Genomic DNA, 17159 nt, shown 5'->3' on the forward strand with positions numbered 1-17159 from the left:
TCTTGTTATTTATAAAGATAAAGTTATTGCCAAGGCAATCAACTGGTGTACTTGGCAAGACTGTAAGCTAAATGTACACAGATAGCTTTCCTGATAAGCTGTGTGCTATTACAGAACACCACCTTGTTTAACATGCAACATTTGTTTTACAAGTATGTGCAACATCTAATTCAGTATTCAAAATTCCATGCTAATGAACAATTTTAACTAGTTTCAAATTACTGGATCACTATTCTGAGATCAAATTTTAATGGAGGAAAAAATTGTATGATAAGGCTCATTAAAAGATTTAAAATTTAATTAGACTGAAGTTTTAAAAAAAGTACTGGGCAAATTAATCCTGGTAGAGCCATGCTGGTTTGTAGTAAACAAAGAAAATAAACTCATAAGGAAAATAGATAAATGATATCCACTAATTTATGCTAGAAATGTTTTGTTGTTTTTGGTTTTTTTTTAAGCTAGTAATACATGTATATTTCTATACATATGTGTGTGGGCTGAGATATGCATATGTATTTTCAAGGCACATCTTTGCTAGTGTGTTAGTTTGAATCAAGAGCATGCTTTTGAAGTGCATATTTTTCTTTCTTTCTTATTGAGCTTTGGTTCATGTCATGTGGAGCTTTTGCAGTGCCTCGACTTGATTCCTTTCAGATGAAACTAGGATTCAGATTTGGAAGATTTAGCACACTCCAGGAGTGTAACTAATGCACTCCAGCTGCAAATGGGCATTCAGTCCAGAGAGCCAGACTAGAGTTAATCTGAAATAAAAAGCCTTGAAAGGTGTACATTCTGGACACGTGTTGTCAGCATCAACTGTTTCTCTCCACAGGGTTGCCACTATCCATCTATAAACCATCTGCTAATCTAGAAATGGCCTTTGAATTTTTGTAATTTATTTTACTTTATTTTATTTTATTTCAGTTTTTGTTTTATTTATGATTCTCTGCGAAGGGTTAGACATCGTTCCTACACAGCCATAGCAGGCACTACTATAGTGCAGCATAAAATAAGTATTTCAATGTATTCAGTGAGATAGTCAATTATAACACCTTCTTTACTGTATAATATTAGGCTGTTGCAAAACCTGCATGATCTGTATCCCTCAGCAGAAGCTCACTTCTGTGGTCTGAGCCATCTCTTGCTGCTGCCATTGTTTTTTAAAACCTTATCCCAGCACTTGAATAGATTATTATTCAAGCTGCTGTAAAATTCTACTAAGCTGGTGGATGTAGTTGGAGCATGTAGGAAGCAGCAGGCCTAAAATTCACCCATATGGAGCTCAATCCCTTGCTCCGCTCATTAAATTTCAACATGAATTATATTTTCTATTATTGCAGTGAGAAAGGTTACAGATTTATAAAGTCACTTATAAATGTGAGTTCCTGTCTGTAGTAACTTCTTTGCAGAGCCTTTCTGAGTTGGGGAAGGATTTTTACCTTCGCACAAGTTTTAAAACCCGACTTCTTCCATGTCTTGCTAAAGTGCTTGGTTTTGTTACCACACTGTTCAGCAATGCTTCACATCCATGCATTTGATTAAAACTGAATCACTGGGGAATATTAGCCCACATGACAAAATCATCACGTAATTTGGCAGAGGCATGGAACAGTTGACAGACCTTGCCTAGGGAGAGCCCCAGGACAGAGCTAGCAGAGGGAATAAATTCACCTTTGACCAGAAGCAAAAGCAATGCCTTTTGGACTGAGAATTAAAGTCTTGCTGTAAAACATTCCATCTGCTCCAACACCCAACCTTCAAATGCCTGCCACAGGAGCATTGAAATTTGAGCTTTTAAGAAATGTATTATAAATTATACTGTTGCTTATATCCTTAGAATGAAATTATTCAGCCTCTCTCATACTCTGAAAAAACCTGATTGTGTGCTTAACTTGATCTGTGTAAAGGGTAACTTAGTGGGCCCCTGCAGTAGGACAAATTATTTCTCATTAGTTTGTCTGATTCCCTAATTAAAGTTGTAGGAGTACATATTCCTCCAGTTTTAGATGTCCAGTTAAAATGGAAATTACACTATATTTTCCAAAAATAAGATTTTCTAAAAGACACTGCTATTACCCAACTTTACTTTCACAAGGTTCATAAATATATTTCACTTTAATAACTTATATTTGCCATTCCATCTCTTTTTTTAATTGGTATTTTGGGGTAATAGTAAAATGTTATTATTTTCTGTGTGGAATTTGTTATGGTTTATTTTCTGAGCCAATGTATAGATATATTTTTTTAGGGTTTGGTTTTTCCTTGGTTTTCTTTTCCTGTTCCTGTTAATAAATGAAAACCAGACCAAAAGGATGAAACATTGTTAAAAAAGAATTTGGGGTAGACCAGCAATGTATTGGCAGGCAGAATCAGCAGCCAGAGGCAGCCTAATGAGAATAAACTGCTCTGATACAGTGGGAGGAAAGAAATTTTTCCTGCTGTATTTTTTTAAAACCTCCCTCTCTCTTGTCCAAATCATAGATCTTAGGATGACATGAAACCAGTTTCCTTCACTACGGCTTTCTAGGATGTATTCTGCTTACAAACTTCAGTTTGTGACTTTGAATGGTTTAAATGGAGCCATGAAAATTTCTGGCTCTGTCTTCTATTAAGACCACTTAGAAAAGAAAACTTTGGCATGACAGAATCATAAAGCTGAGTATCTGGAAGTTTCTACTGAATGAATTAACCTCAGAATAATCCCCACTTTATCTAGTCATGACTTTGAATGGTTTAAATGGAGCCATGAAAATTTCTGGCACTGTCTTCTATTAAGACCACTTAGAAAAGAAAACTTTGGCATGACAGAATCATAAAGCTGAGTATCTGGAAGTTTCTACTGAATGAATTAACCTCAGAATAATCCCCACTTTATCTAGTCATGACCTAAGTGGATACATCTCAGGAGAAAGGTGGCTCATGAAACCAAGAACTAGATACTAGAGTATGTAGATTAAGGACATGTGTGTTGTATTTCATGTTTAACTTAATCAAGATGTTCACTGGTGGTAACACAAGATAGAAACACACTAGGTTTTGTCAGAGAAGTTTCTGGAAGTGCATATGTCATTGTGTCTCACAATTATGTATCAACAAGTTGCTTGTTCAGTGCTTTTGGAGAAAAGTAAGTTTTCCTAAAAAAATTGTATGTGAAATCTGATCATGATTTGTGAAAATCTTTTATATCCATCCATCCATCCATCCATCCGTCCGTCCGTCCGTCCGTCCATCCATCCATCCTTCTATCCACCAACATCAAAAGCTTAACTTGCTGGAACTACAGAGCCACTACAAGATTAAGAAAACCCAACCACATAAAAACCAATCAACCAACCAACCCAACCCAGTTGAGGTAGAAAAGTTAATTTGGCTATTTTTTTTTTTTTAAGTCCACTTGTGGCCACGTGTATTACAGGAATGTTTCCATGGACCTTTTTGTTTTCTAAATGTTCAGCATTCCTGTCTTGCATCACAAACTTAAGTGTGCGTTCTTCACTTTGTGATGTTCACAAAGATTAAAAAATTGTTCTTCTATGAAAGTAATCTAAACAAATAAGTTGCTGAGTAGATGTAAAAAACATTCACTGCAGTTAACCCAATACATATTCCCACTGAATTTTTGGAAGAAACCACAAAATATTTTCATTTTAGACAGTAACTTCTATCAGAAAAGCAGTTAAATGTTGGATAATACTCACTTTGGGAAAGAAAAAACAAAGTCACAAACTACATCAAGAGGTATTTAAAAATGGCTTATTTGTAGAGCATGAAGACCAGTGTTTGTATTCCTGAAAAAGAGAATTTTCATCTAAATAGGAAAGCTTCCTAGTAAGTATGCAACTAAGATGAAGTTGGGGAAAAAATCCTTAAAAAATTCCTTCAACTTTGACTTTGCAGGTTTTTAACTCAATAGAAAATTTTTACATTACCAATAGCATCTAGCCTTCATTTTGTTTTGAAAAATGAAAATATTTTTCTTTTTTCTTCTTTTTTTTCCTTATTTTTCATATTCAGCTAACTTGATAATTTGCTTAATAGAAGACATCATTTAGAACCATGCAGTATTCAGATTCTTCTGCTAACTTAGACATTTCATACAGCATTCTTCCTTTTTAGGATGTTGTTCTCTGAACCACAGTGTCTAGACAAAAAGTAAAACTTACTTAATGGAACAAATATTCTCTAGATAGGGAGTTCAATATATTGAAGACAGAAGAGACTAAATAATTATTGTTTTAAACTGAATTCTGGTTAAGATTAAAAAAATAATGATTAAAAATGTATCAACAGGGCCTGCATTTCTTGCAAGTTCAGTTTTGGGGGAGGAGCATGAATCACAGTCTTGTCCTAGAGTGCAGTGTTGTGGGCTGGATAACCCACACCTCTGTGACACCACATAGTGCAGATCCTGTTTCTGGCTGGCATAAACCAGAAGCATTCTAGAGTGAATCAGTTCTCTCTTAATTTGGGCTCCAAGTGACTGCAAGAATATAAACACTGTCAAAGACAATTTGGTTGAAACGCACTGACAGTTTCACAAATGTCTTAAAGGGGGAAGCAGGGGAAGAGAGGTGGCAGTAAGGAAATAGAAAATGAATTTTTAAATTAAGATCGCTTTATATGTAGAACTTGTATATTTGTATAACAGTTATGCAAAATAATGTTGTTTCTCCAGAAGAACGATTTAGATCTTTAGTGGCTATAATACATCGAAAAATCATGAAATATTGATTTTGTCATTTTAAAACTTTTTAAAGATGATCTAAGTGCTTGCAGAGGAGTCTTCTATGTAAGAAGAAAAAGAACCCTTAATTTTGAGTCTAGATAAATATCAGTTAGTGTTTACTGAGACAACAAATGTTAGGAAATTTTCAAAGCAGATATTTGTCTATGAAATTAATTTCTTTTGCTTGATCTGGACAATAAGCAGCAAGACTGTGATACTTCTCTTTGTGATCATGAATGAACTATGAATGAAGTAAAGGGCATCATTTTATAGCAAATGAAGTGTTCTATACATTTGAAAACACAAGACAGCATCTGATAATGGCCTCTGATCCTGATCTATATGTTTGGTAGATAAAACTAATTTTTCTTTACTGTGCTAGTGTAACTGAAAACTGTTGCTGGTTAAATGAGGACAAAAGAGGGTCCTAGAACCATAGATTTTGACTCTTTTTCGTCATAAATCTGTACCAGTGTCCAGTTCTTTTCAGAGAAAAACTCAGTGAAAAAACTTTTCAAGATTAAAAAAAGGATTTTAATATTCAGAAATTGAAGCTATTTTGCATTAGCAACATGAAGTTTCATCCATATTGTATAATGGAGGTTACAAGTTTATAAGCAATGTGCTTGTTGATGTCATATTTTGCTGTTCATATGAGATCATATTTCCTACCCAAGACGCAAAATCACATGATTCCTGTGACAGAGCAAAAGTTGTACATGTATCATGGGAATCATCCTCTCTATATAACCCCAAAACGATATGAAAAAGAATTCAAAATCGAGCCCCATCCTGTGTCCCATGAACTTTTCAGGGTTTTGCTAAATATAGGAGAAAGCTTTGTTTTCTACATGTGAGATATTACTAGAGCCTGTGGTCAGAAAATACGCATGAAATATACTGGATTTCAACTTCTGTGTACAGATTGGGTTGGTCTGCCTTTAGTCAGGTGCTGTCATGTCAGATTCCTTTTTTAAAGAAAACTTGGAGTGTTTCAAACTTGAAAGGTTCTGCAAAAAGCTTCAGTGTGATATTTCATTTATCTTTCTCAATACCAAGAAACAAAAAGCCCATACAACTTCCTTACCCCGCACCAAAATCTGATACTAGTATGGATAATAGTATCCCTTAAATCAGTTGTCCCCATCTCTAAATCCTTATTGAAGTCAGCTGAAAGGCTGTGTTGTCTTAGGAGCAGCATTTGTGTTTTAGTGACCCCTCTCCCAAGATTAAAGGTTGCCATCATCATGAGGCTCCGATTAAGGAATAAACCTGCTGTGTCTCAGTTCAGCTGGTCAAAAATCCATTACTGAATATTTATGTGGAGACATTATTTTGCATCCTTAGTGTCATTCATAAAAAATGAAGTAACATGGAAAAGAGAGCAGCAGAGATATCCTTTTTGACTATGAAACTCTGGAATAGTTTCCTGTGAAATGCCCTGACATTTTCTCTCCATTACAGAATATTTACAGTGCTAATATAAATGTCTGAAGCGCGAATAGTTCCTCCTGGGTGCGTAGAATCTAAACCAGCAGAACTCTTGGAGAAAAACCAAAGATTTGAACAGCCTATAGAAGTAGTTTTTTGTGAGCCATATAGCATTTGGATCTGGAGAGTATAAATAAAAATACAGTGAAACCAGTTTGAATGGCAATTTACCACATATTCAACTATAGTCATTGGAGCCAGCTAGTGCTGAAATTTATTTCCTCAAGAGTTGATTTATGTTAAGTATAGAGTGTTACTGTAATTTTGGAGCATGCTCTCCCAAATGCAGGCAGCTCATATGTGCTTCTCAGATGTTGCCAGCAGGTTGGGCTCTTGGTTTCCCATTCTGATGGGATGACCCAGACCTTCAGGCGTTGCTTGATTAGCAGCTGAATGATGAAGGTAAAAAATGAAGATCTGTTTCTAGTTCTAATTAAGCTTTGCTGCTGGAAGTTTTCAACATATATATTCACACTTAATGTATTGGCTGAATTCTGGACTGAGGGAATGGTGGTTGTTCACAATGGGATCAAAGACCTCAGATTTCTTATTTTGCTGTGGCTGTATTGGATAACATGGGAACAGGCATATCTGCTCTCAAAAGTTTGTGAAACAGTCTGTCTCCTGATAATACTGATGAAACATTCCTACTGTAAGGCTGATGTGGACTTTATTTTTGTTCTATTGCTTATTTTACGATGGAGTACTCGAAGATTGTTGTGTATTAAATTCTCCATGTTTGACACACCGTATATTTCATAGCTTCCTAGAGGTCTGCTGCTCTTTTAAACAAGTTCAGTTAAATATTATGCTTTTCTTTCCATCCAAACATTTGAACTGTGGAATGCAGTAAACTCCTACATCTGCACAGACACAAATTTCAGTGAAGCATGAGTGTCAGGCTTGGAGAGAAAATGAGGAAGGTATGTTTTTCTATCTGCAAAGTGACTGTCCATAATTTCAGTCCTCTTAATTTTATCTGGCACTCCCTATGACAAAAGGGCCATCTCCAAGTTGCTTTGAGACACTTCATAAAATCCACTGCAGCAACAGATGCAGTGTCAATACAAAATGTATGAATTTGTGGATGAAATATTTCAGATGAGACTGTTCTTTCTGCTTTGTTCTTGAATTTCCTTTATCCCTTACTGCCAGTGATCTGAATGTTGAAGAGTTGCCATTATGACTATTCCACTTGTCTCCAAGGTCTCTGGCTCATGTTAGCTGAAAAAAAATCACTTTGAATTTAAAATAAATCCCTGACTTTGTTAGGCTCATTGCATTGGTGGATTTAGGCTTTGACTCAGAAGCAGTTAACAAGTAAAAAATCTAAAGCATGTACTGTGTCCATGAGGTCATCAAGGCTACAGGTATGTTGACTCTTGACCTTAACATGAAAATGGGGAGTTTCAACATAGGCCTTCTGCTGTTTATTTTGGCGAGATCACTCCTTAATTTCAGTGAAAGAAAATGGTAATTTTATGAGTCAGACTCAGTCTTGCTAGAGTTATTTAGAAATGCATGTCTACCGACCTCTATACTTCATACATCATGGGTTTGAAGTATGATACTTCTTTTCCTTGATTTCATAAATAATTTAGATTAACAAAATCCAGATGGTTTAGAGCTCCCAGTAGCTACAAATTCAATAAATTGCTTAATCTTTGAAATGAAGACTCTATACTTTTTCAGTTCTTTCTGCATTTTATTCAGAGCTTAGCAGTTCAGGGGCTTTATTGTTTAGTTTTTTCCTTAAGAAGTCTGTTTTCTTTAAAACATCTGTTAGAGGCATATTTGGAATGAGTATGTGCTTAATGAGTGTCTGAAGGAATAAACAACATGAATGTGCAGTTTTCAGTCCTTTAAGGAAATCTTCCTTTGCAAGATTTCCTGAGGAAGCCTAATCTTCTGAACATCAATTTCAGTATTTCAAAGTATTTTAGGATATATGTTTTCCTTCGAAAAACAAAGAACATGTATGAACCATAAGGTGGTATTATTGATTTCTGTGAGACACATAGCAAATACTCTAGTTTTGCTCCCACATTCAGACACTTATTTTTTGCTGAAAAATACTCTTTAGTGAGAAAGTGAATGTTCTGGTTGATTCCTGCAAGATAATATATATGGAAAAAATATGTCCAATGTTCCTGTGAGTTACTCCTCTCTATTTACTTGGGGGATGTTGGGGGATGCATAATAGATAAAGAACTGCTAGATGCATTATTATCAAAAAATATGTCAATACTTTTCCACAAACTGTGTTGTTTTTCCCAACATTCTTAGTTTAAAAAAATGTGACTTTACCATGGATAAATATTATGCTTTGTTCAATTTTTTATTAAGTTTATTTTAGGATCCAATGCTACTGCTTGGTATTTTGATTGGAATAATATCATCTGCCTTAAGCTCAAACAATTTAACAGCTCGTCTGTGCTAAGTTATCATAAGTTTGCTGGATGTGCCAGGAGTCTGAAGCAGAATTAGATTAACAGAAGCTGATTGCAACCTCTGGGTTTTAAATTAGAGCTGAAAGTTGGGAGTTTTGGCATGGCTTTTAACAATTCGGACTTTTTTGCTAGTTCTATCTAATGTGCAAAACAAGTGTTTCTCTAATATAAGTTCAAGACTTAGTATGTGACACTGTTAAAACACTATTTCCATAAATAGCAAGAGTGTTATGGCAGAAAATCAGTCATGAATGTAGGTGTGGACATCTCTGGAATGCTGTGAACTCTATTTTCTCTCTGTGGCTTTATTTCTTAGGTCTTGTTTTAGGCAGGAGTCAGGATGGAGCAGCACTGCTTGCCACAGTGACTGATGAATGATTGCACAGCTCTAATGGGACAAATAGAAAGGAGAAATGAAAGGGTAGAGAGACATCCCCTCATGCCTAGTTAGAGCAGTACCCTGTACACTAATGTGATATTTTATGGTTATTTATCCCCTGGCACTATTTAACACCACCAATTTTGAAGATAAATGTAGTAAAAGCATTTTTATCCTGCTGCTATGAAAATGTGCTTTTAATAGATTTAGGTTTTCTCGGGTCATAAGAAGGAAATAGAAAGATTTTGCAGCTTTCTAAAGGACTGCATTATATGTGGAGTTTAAAATGTCATAAAACAGCTTGAAACACTATAGGGAGTCTGTGCAGTAATTGGAAAAATGTTTCATACTAATGTTTGGATTGCATTAGTGTGAGCTGTTGGCATACATTTTGTGACAATAAACATGTCTTTGCTTAATTGTAATTATAGCTTACAAAAAGGTTTAAAGAAAGAAAGTGAGAAAGGTACTTTGGTGAGTATGGATAATGACATTTTAATGCACTTAAGGCACAATGCAGAACTCCTAAAGACCAGCTCTGGCTTGCATGCACTGTAGAAAGACCAGCTTTACATACTTATTTAATAATATTTGGAAAGTTGGGGAGTTTGTTGGGACTTCACTATTCTACCCCTTCTCTTCACAAATTAACAACTGGCAGGGTTGACTGTCTGTGTCTCTTCCTCTGATTAAATTCCTGTTAACAACACATGAGCAGATTCTAATCATTATTCAGTATTATACGGGGACCTGTTACCACATTTTCACTGGTGTTCTTGTCTACAGATCACCCCTCCCACAGCAGGTTTACTCAGCACAGCAAAAGATAGAAGAGCCAGAATCACTTGCCTTTGAAAAGTCACTTGAGGAAAAAAAAGAATGATTCTAAGTGTAGGATCTGTATCAGCATTTCATACCTCCACAGCAGCCCATTGCGAATGCAAAGCTGGGCTTTGTGTGCAGATTTGGACCTTGTGGAAATCCCCCAACATCTTCATATATTTGGAGTTTTCAGTTTAGAACTACTGAAATATATACACTTAAATTCTGAATCTTAAACAATCCAGAAATCTAAAATTAATTTTCCTGTCTTAACAATAAGGCAGGTCTGAATGACTGGAGCAGATAATTTAAAGAGAAAAATAACAAGGTGAAAAATGTTTACATTTAATAAGAACACTTCAAGCAGCATGGTTTTTTTGCTTGGCTTGACTTTCTAAATAAAATTTAAGATGTAACTGCTGTTTTCACCACTGTCTTTAATGACCTTAAAAAAAGTGTCGAGCAGAACAACTGATATATAGCCAAAATCCTCATGATTGTAGCATCTGTCTGTATGCCAGTTTTCACAGATAATGTGGTTCATGGCAACAATGTGATTGACTGGGCTTCAACTTGAGCTACTTACCCAGAGCCCTCATGAGTTTATCCTTGATTTCTAGAGTGCCTAACAGCCACACCTTCCTATGGGCACTTTTATTGTTAGTACTTCAAGATACATCAAGCTGAACGGATAAGTAGCACACGTTTACCCTATATTTGGATAGCTATATTTTGAATGTTGTGCTGGGCTTGCTGTTCCCCATCCTACCCCTGCCTTTTCCTTTTCCATTTATAGATAAGATGATGCACAAATTTTGTGTTCAAAGTTTCTGCACAAACAGTGGTCTCTCACTGGACATGATCTGCTTGAACACACTCCCTGTAGTGGACCCTACATTATACAAAGCATTATCAACATGGACTCATTACAACATGAAAAGCAATGGTTTCATCCTATGTATATAACTTCTATATCTACTGCTTATATATCTGAATGCAGTATGAGCCATATCAGCTTTCAGGAGTTCAAACGACAGCTGGCATTCTTGATAATAGAATAAGATTTTCTAGATAAAAATCTAGAAATGTGAAAATATATTTTTAATCTGAGTTATACTATAAGTGACATAGCACATGTAATGGAAAGTGATTTAGTGGGCAACATTAAATGATTACCAAACAGAATGATGACATATAATGCCTTATCAGTGTGAATAACAGGTAACTCAATCAAGCACAGAGCACGGGCAGTTCATCACAAATAAGGCATGAAATGGTATATCTCTACATGGAATATGGTGCAGAGTTTTACAGATAAACCAAACTAACTCTCTCAAGCAGCTTCAGAAGAGTGGATTTGCTCTGAAGCACTAAAATTTTTTGAATAAGACATGAAACTCTAGTGAAGACTTTTTGCACTGTTTTCTCTTGAGCAATTTTGAGTAAATGGTTTTCATAAATTATTCCTTTTTCAAAGCTAAAACTGTAACTGTAGGAATTTAACCAGTTAATCACATGCTATGATAGATGAGAAAATTGACCACACTCCACTAGGTGAAAAACTAAAAGCTTCTGCATTCCTGGTAACAATTTATGGTAGTTATGTTAAACGCTTTAAAATGTTCTGGTTTTAATTCATTTTTTATGTGCATGGCATAAATACAGGTTTTTTTAAAAAGATCTGGCCTTCAATGAAATGTAATCAGTCTGACTGGGTGTTTATGGATCTTTGATTTACCTGTTCTCTGTCAAATCTCTGGAGGTGGTAATGGAGAAGCGTCTTTACCAATGATTTAAGGTACTTTTCAGGGAAGAGCAGCAAAACTGGAGAAAGGAATTGTGTGCCTCTCCATGAACAGTCTTTCAGCTTCTTCTGTGGTGGTCATGGCACTGCATTTTGTTTTACTATAGCGTGTTAAGATTTTCATAATACGAAGTGTTTCTAGTCCCAGCCTCAAGTGGCATACCACACACCATGTTAAATCATTTTGGCAACTGTGTTCTCCAGAAAATACCCTGTGGGAGGCCAGGGAGATGCAGGGAATGCTCAAATACGATATGAATCCTCATCTGAGTCAGGAGGAGTCCTGGAGAACAGATCAATGAAAGATAATGGCTCCATACAGGAAGTATATCTAGCAGAAGGCTGCTGTGGATACTAGGAGCTAAACCCCATGTCAGGACACTCTGGGAGCGAGGCATTCTGGTAAGAAACTGACAAGCTCTGGAATAGCTTCTTCTTGTCCCACTTGCTGCACTAGAAAGGTTTTTGACATAGCCCCAGGGTGGTGGTATCCCTGCACTAGCAGGAATCTGCTACTCTCCTTCCAGCAGCTCATCCACACTGTGCTGTCTGACCCCATCTGAAAGAAACAGCACTCTGCAGGTGTGGTGCTCCTGTACACACCTGAAGCTCACCTTTAGTAACTTTAGGGAATTCAAGACAGTAGGAAATAAAGCTGAGAGCAGATGTGGTTAAGTCTGGTGCTGTAAACTGCATCATAAACCATCACAACCTGTCTTGTGCTACAGCCCGGCATGTATTTTATGCACGTTTTGACCAAAATAAATGTTTTGGAATAACCATTTAATCCACCTGTGTGGATTTTACACCATAGAAGGTGCCACCAGTGCTGCCTTCAGAACTCTTGAGACAGTTGTTTATAGTTGGAAGGAATAATTTGCTACCCAGTTAATTTTTTCCTCACTGAACATTAGTACTGCTTGAGACATATGTGTTTTACTTTTTGTGTCTCTAATATTTTATGGATTATATTAAGCTGAGTTTTCCAGTAATCAGTCACATAATTCCATGTTGTAATTGTTCTCCAACTTCTTTTGTGAAACTGCTGTCAGAAGCTGAACTGTATTTATCCTCTATAGGCCAAAGCATGTTGGCTCTACAACAAATTGTCGCTGTCTGGCTGACTTTATTGAGCATCCACGTCAATTCATACTACAAAAAATGCTTTTCATGTACTACAAAGTCTTTTTAAGGCCTCTGAGACCAGAGTAAGGTCTCAGTACAACAGCAGTACTCGAGATAAACCCTTAAGAGATCATCCTCCTGACATGAGGAAATAAACTGCTTCATACGTTCTGTCTGAAAGTCTCTTGAATCGTTGGAAGTAAGTTCCCAGAAGGGAGGAGAGAATCAAGTAGTAAGATCCTGCTAAAATATCAAAAATACTGCCCTCCCAATAAAATTCTTTGTAACAGTCACATTTACATGGAAATTTATCACTTTATTTACCAACATAATAACCCCAAAAAACCCAGCTCCCAACTCCAATGAGATAAAGGGAAATGTTTTACAACTTCCAAGCCTACTTTGATTATTTATGTCTAGGAAACACTGCCTTGCTAAATTATTTACCTCCAGGATTCATAGCTTGCATGTTTTTGTTAATATTCATTAGAAATGAGACAACATTGGGGTGTACAGATAGTGCTTGAATAAAAAGAGAAGTTACTCTCCTTCCATAACCCAGGACATCAGTTTGGTGTCATCTGCTCATGTACCACATTTCTGTCACAAGACAAAATGGTAAATGACTTTATTACCTGTATTAAGGGATGAACGAAACCTCTTCCATAGAAATATGGAGGAAGAACATCATGTCCTGACATTTTCCAGTGCCTCCAGCAAACAGAATATATGGGTTTTAGCTACATAATCTTTCCTTACCCCTGCTGGTGTGAGGATGAACAGACTGCACTTGAATATTTAGACCTCGCCTTCTCTGAAAACTTCATTCATAGTGATTATGTGTTCTGCTTCACTGACAGCTTGTGGTAGGGCAATTCATTAAGACTAATTGAATTCTGAGGGGAGGGAAAAATAACCTCTGGATGAGCTTTTGGTGAGCGTGAATTATTGAGAGATAATGTAATGTACATGCTTATAGTTTTCAGAGTCTATAATAAAGAACATACTGATTTTTAAAACAACAAAGATAATTCCACATTTGAAACAGTAGAGTTAAAAATGAGTGTGGAATTAAAAATAGTGCCTTTTGCTTCCTCATTAGCAATCATGATTGTTTAATCGATAGTAGTCAGAAGTGACACAAAAGCCTGCATCACTGCTGAAGCAGACAGGATATTGATATTTAAACAAATGCTTTAAACATACTGTGCTTACACTTCTAGTTTTAATATTAAAAGCTGGTGGGGGAGCTTGTCTTATTTTATCATTCATATTACTATTGTGTGCGCTGCAAACTTCATGTTGTTCTTTTTTTATTGTTGTTTTCTACATGAAAGAGAATCACAAACATATCAAATCATCCTCTTCTTTCAGGAGTTCAGTTGAAACCTCCGTAAGATTTGGAACTTTGGAGATGTTTCCATTGATCTCAGCTGCTATGAGCATAGATAATAGCCAGAATAAAACAAAACAAACAACCTTCCAGGATTTCTTCATTCTAATAATTAATGTCTGAAACTTTTCAGCAGCCCTGTTGGTGAACCATGTGTTTGCACTGATTATTTCAGGCGTTGGGAGAGTTAAACTCAGTAGGGCTAATGAGAGCCGAGAATTATATGATGCATAATTTTAAAGTATTTTCAGGGTGGTCAATTTACAATGTAATTTGCAAATTACCAGTGTTATATTTTGTGATTCTCTGTGAATTATTGAAATATTGAGGATGCATTTCTGTGGTGAGTTCTTTGTCCTTCCTTATTTCATAAGAATCATGACTCTTTGACTAATTTTTATGCTATATTAAGATTCTGGAAAGTTCAAATCACCTTAGTGAAGGACATATTGAGAAGAAATTATGTTTTAACTATTTAATCTCCCTAAAGACATTTGAAGAGGTGTCATACATTCATTACAGGGAGCTTTTTGGGTTTGATGCTCTGGAACCATGTGATTCATTGAGCTTTTAATCTATTTTTTTAAGATGTTGGGGATACTTTGGTCTTTGCTTTTAACATCAATTGCATTAGATCTGACTTTGACCAAGTTGACAAAACCAACTTGGCAGAAGTGAAAGTGCATTTCTTGTTAATTTATATGAGTAAACAGAATGGAAATATTTTTGAATCCCTACTGGTAAAATTGTCATACTCAACAGACCCCAGATTTTAGTTGGGCACTAAAAAATAGCTAAACAGAAGGAAAATAAAATGAAATATTTCTAAAATTAGTTTTATCTGTCTTTTTTAGCCATCTGCCTTTTCAATGTTTCTGTGTTACCACTGTCATCACTTTTAAATCTCCTGTGAGGGAGAATTCCATCATCCCTTCCTGGCGAGGAGTTCTGGCTGGTGTGTTCACAGTCAATGTGCCCAGTCAATCCGTTGCAAAGTTTGCAGACAGGTATCAGTCCTCAGATTGCAATTCACTCATCTTTTTAGGATACGGGGTATGAATAGGGCCAACAATAACGAGCTGAAGTCTAGATAAGAGTCTTTTGTAACAATGCTCCCTCCTTCTTTGGCACTTAACACCCAACGAGCTATAAAAGTGTCTAACATATTGGAGAGGCAAAATGGCCTTAGCCCTGGGATAGTTTACTTAATTTGTTGCCAATTAACACAAGCTTCTAACGACCAATTTGGGTATTGGGGAGGAAAAACAAAGATAAACAACCAAACCCTGAAGGAAACCCAAGCAACCAAGCCCCTCCCCTCCCTGGCCCAGCCAAAGCTGGAACCGGACCCCTTCCCTTCCCAGCCCTTCCTGTTGTGTTGGGGCTCAAGCCCACATTCTATCCCAGCCAGGGCAGCCCAGGACACTTCATCTAAGCAAGCAAGGAGAAAGAACAGCTTTGGAGCCTTCTGGAAACTTTGCTGTCAGGGACTCAAGTCCCCCAACCAAATCCACAAGGGGGTCAAGCCTACCAAGGCGTACAGGGCAAAGCAGTCACCGTGCACTGTTAATCGCAGAAATCTCTGCGGCTGACAGCTAATAAATATTCATGGCCAAGTGCTTCTGCCATCATTACATATTTTAAAGTAAAGATCTCTGTGTGAAATTGAAACCTAATATTTCATCTGGCTTGTTTGCAACGCAGGAAAAAAAAAAGAGACTTTTACCTATTAAAATGATGGATTGCATCTCCTTAAAGGATGATTATAATTAGTTGAATAAACATCTAGGAAGTAATGATCTGTAAAGATACTACTGTCCCACTTTCACATACAGTAATGAACGTAATAGAAATCATTGGTGTGCTGATTTACCAACCAAAAAATGGTTGTACATGACATCCTTACTGATACAAAATGCAATAAACCTCTTATGGTTTGAAGATGTTTCTTTGTAAGTTCATGACAAATTAGCCCAATCCATTATGAATTAAAAATTAGTTATTTTTAAATTCTTTAAACACTTTTTAAGTGTTGTCTGTGGTTCAGGATGAGTAGTTTGAATATGTTTTTCTGATTGCGTCAACGTAATAGAATCTGCTCTTATGAGACCCCACCTGGAGCGCTGTGTCCAGCCCTGGGACCCCCAACATAAGAAGGACACAGAGATGCTGGAGTGAGTCCAGAGGAGGGTCACAAAGATGCTCAGAGGGTTGGAGCCCCTTCCCTATGAAGACAGGATGAGGGAGCTGGAGCTGTTCAGCCTGGAGAAGGGAAGGTTCTCTATAAGAGAACTTATAGAAGTCTTTCAGTACCTGAAGAGAGCCTACAAGAGAGCTGGAGAGTGAGTGCCCTTCTTATAAGCACATATAGTGATAGGACAAAGGGCAATGGCTTCAAACTGAAAGAGACTCACTTTAAATTAAATATTAGTAAAAACTTCCTTACTGTGAGTTTGATGAGGCACTGGAACAGGTTGCCCAGAGAAGCTGTGGATGCCCCACCCCTGGAAGTGCTCAGGGCCAGGATGATAGGGCCTGGAGTAACCTGGTCTAGTCAAAAGTGCTCCTCCTCATGGCAGGGGGGTTGAGGAACACATTCTGTGCAAGGAGCTCAGGGTGCAGCTGCAGATGGACCATCTCTGGGTGGGAGCCTGAGACAAGAGGCCATGAACTGCCACCCTTGGCACAACAGAGGGCACAGGGACCTGTGGCACAGCCAGGTGAGCAGCACTGAGAGGCACGGCAGGAGCCCTTGGCTCAATGGCTCAGGAGGAAGAGCGAGACTTTGTCATGCTTGGACTGTGAGTGGATAAAAGCCCAGGGGTTCCTTTGTTCAGGGTCCCTCCATGGAGGCACCAGCTCAGGCTGTTCCTGTGTTACTGCTCTGTGGATAAATGGCTTTGTGGAATGAGACCTGTGATACTCTGCTTTGGGAAACCTGGGATTGAGCCAGTGAGGAAACCTGGTCT

Source organism: Coloeus monedula (assembly GCF_965178545.1).
Source record: "Coloeus monedula genome assembly, chromosome: 3".
In the NCBI taxonomy this organism is placed as follows: domain Eukaryota; kingdom Metazoa; phylum Chordata; class Aves; order Passeriformes; family Corvidae; genus Coloeus; species Coloeus monedula.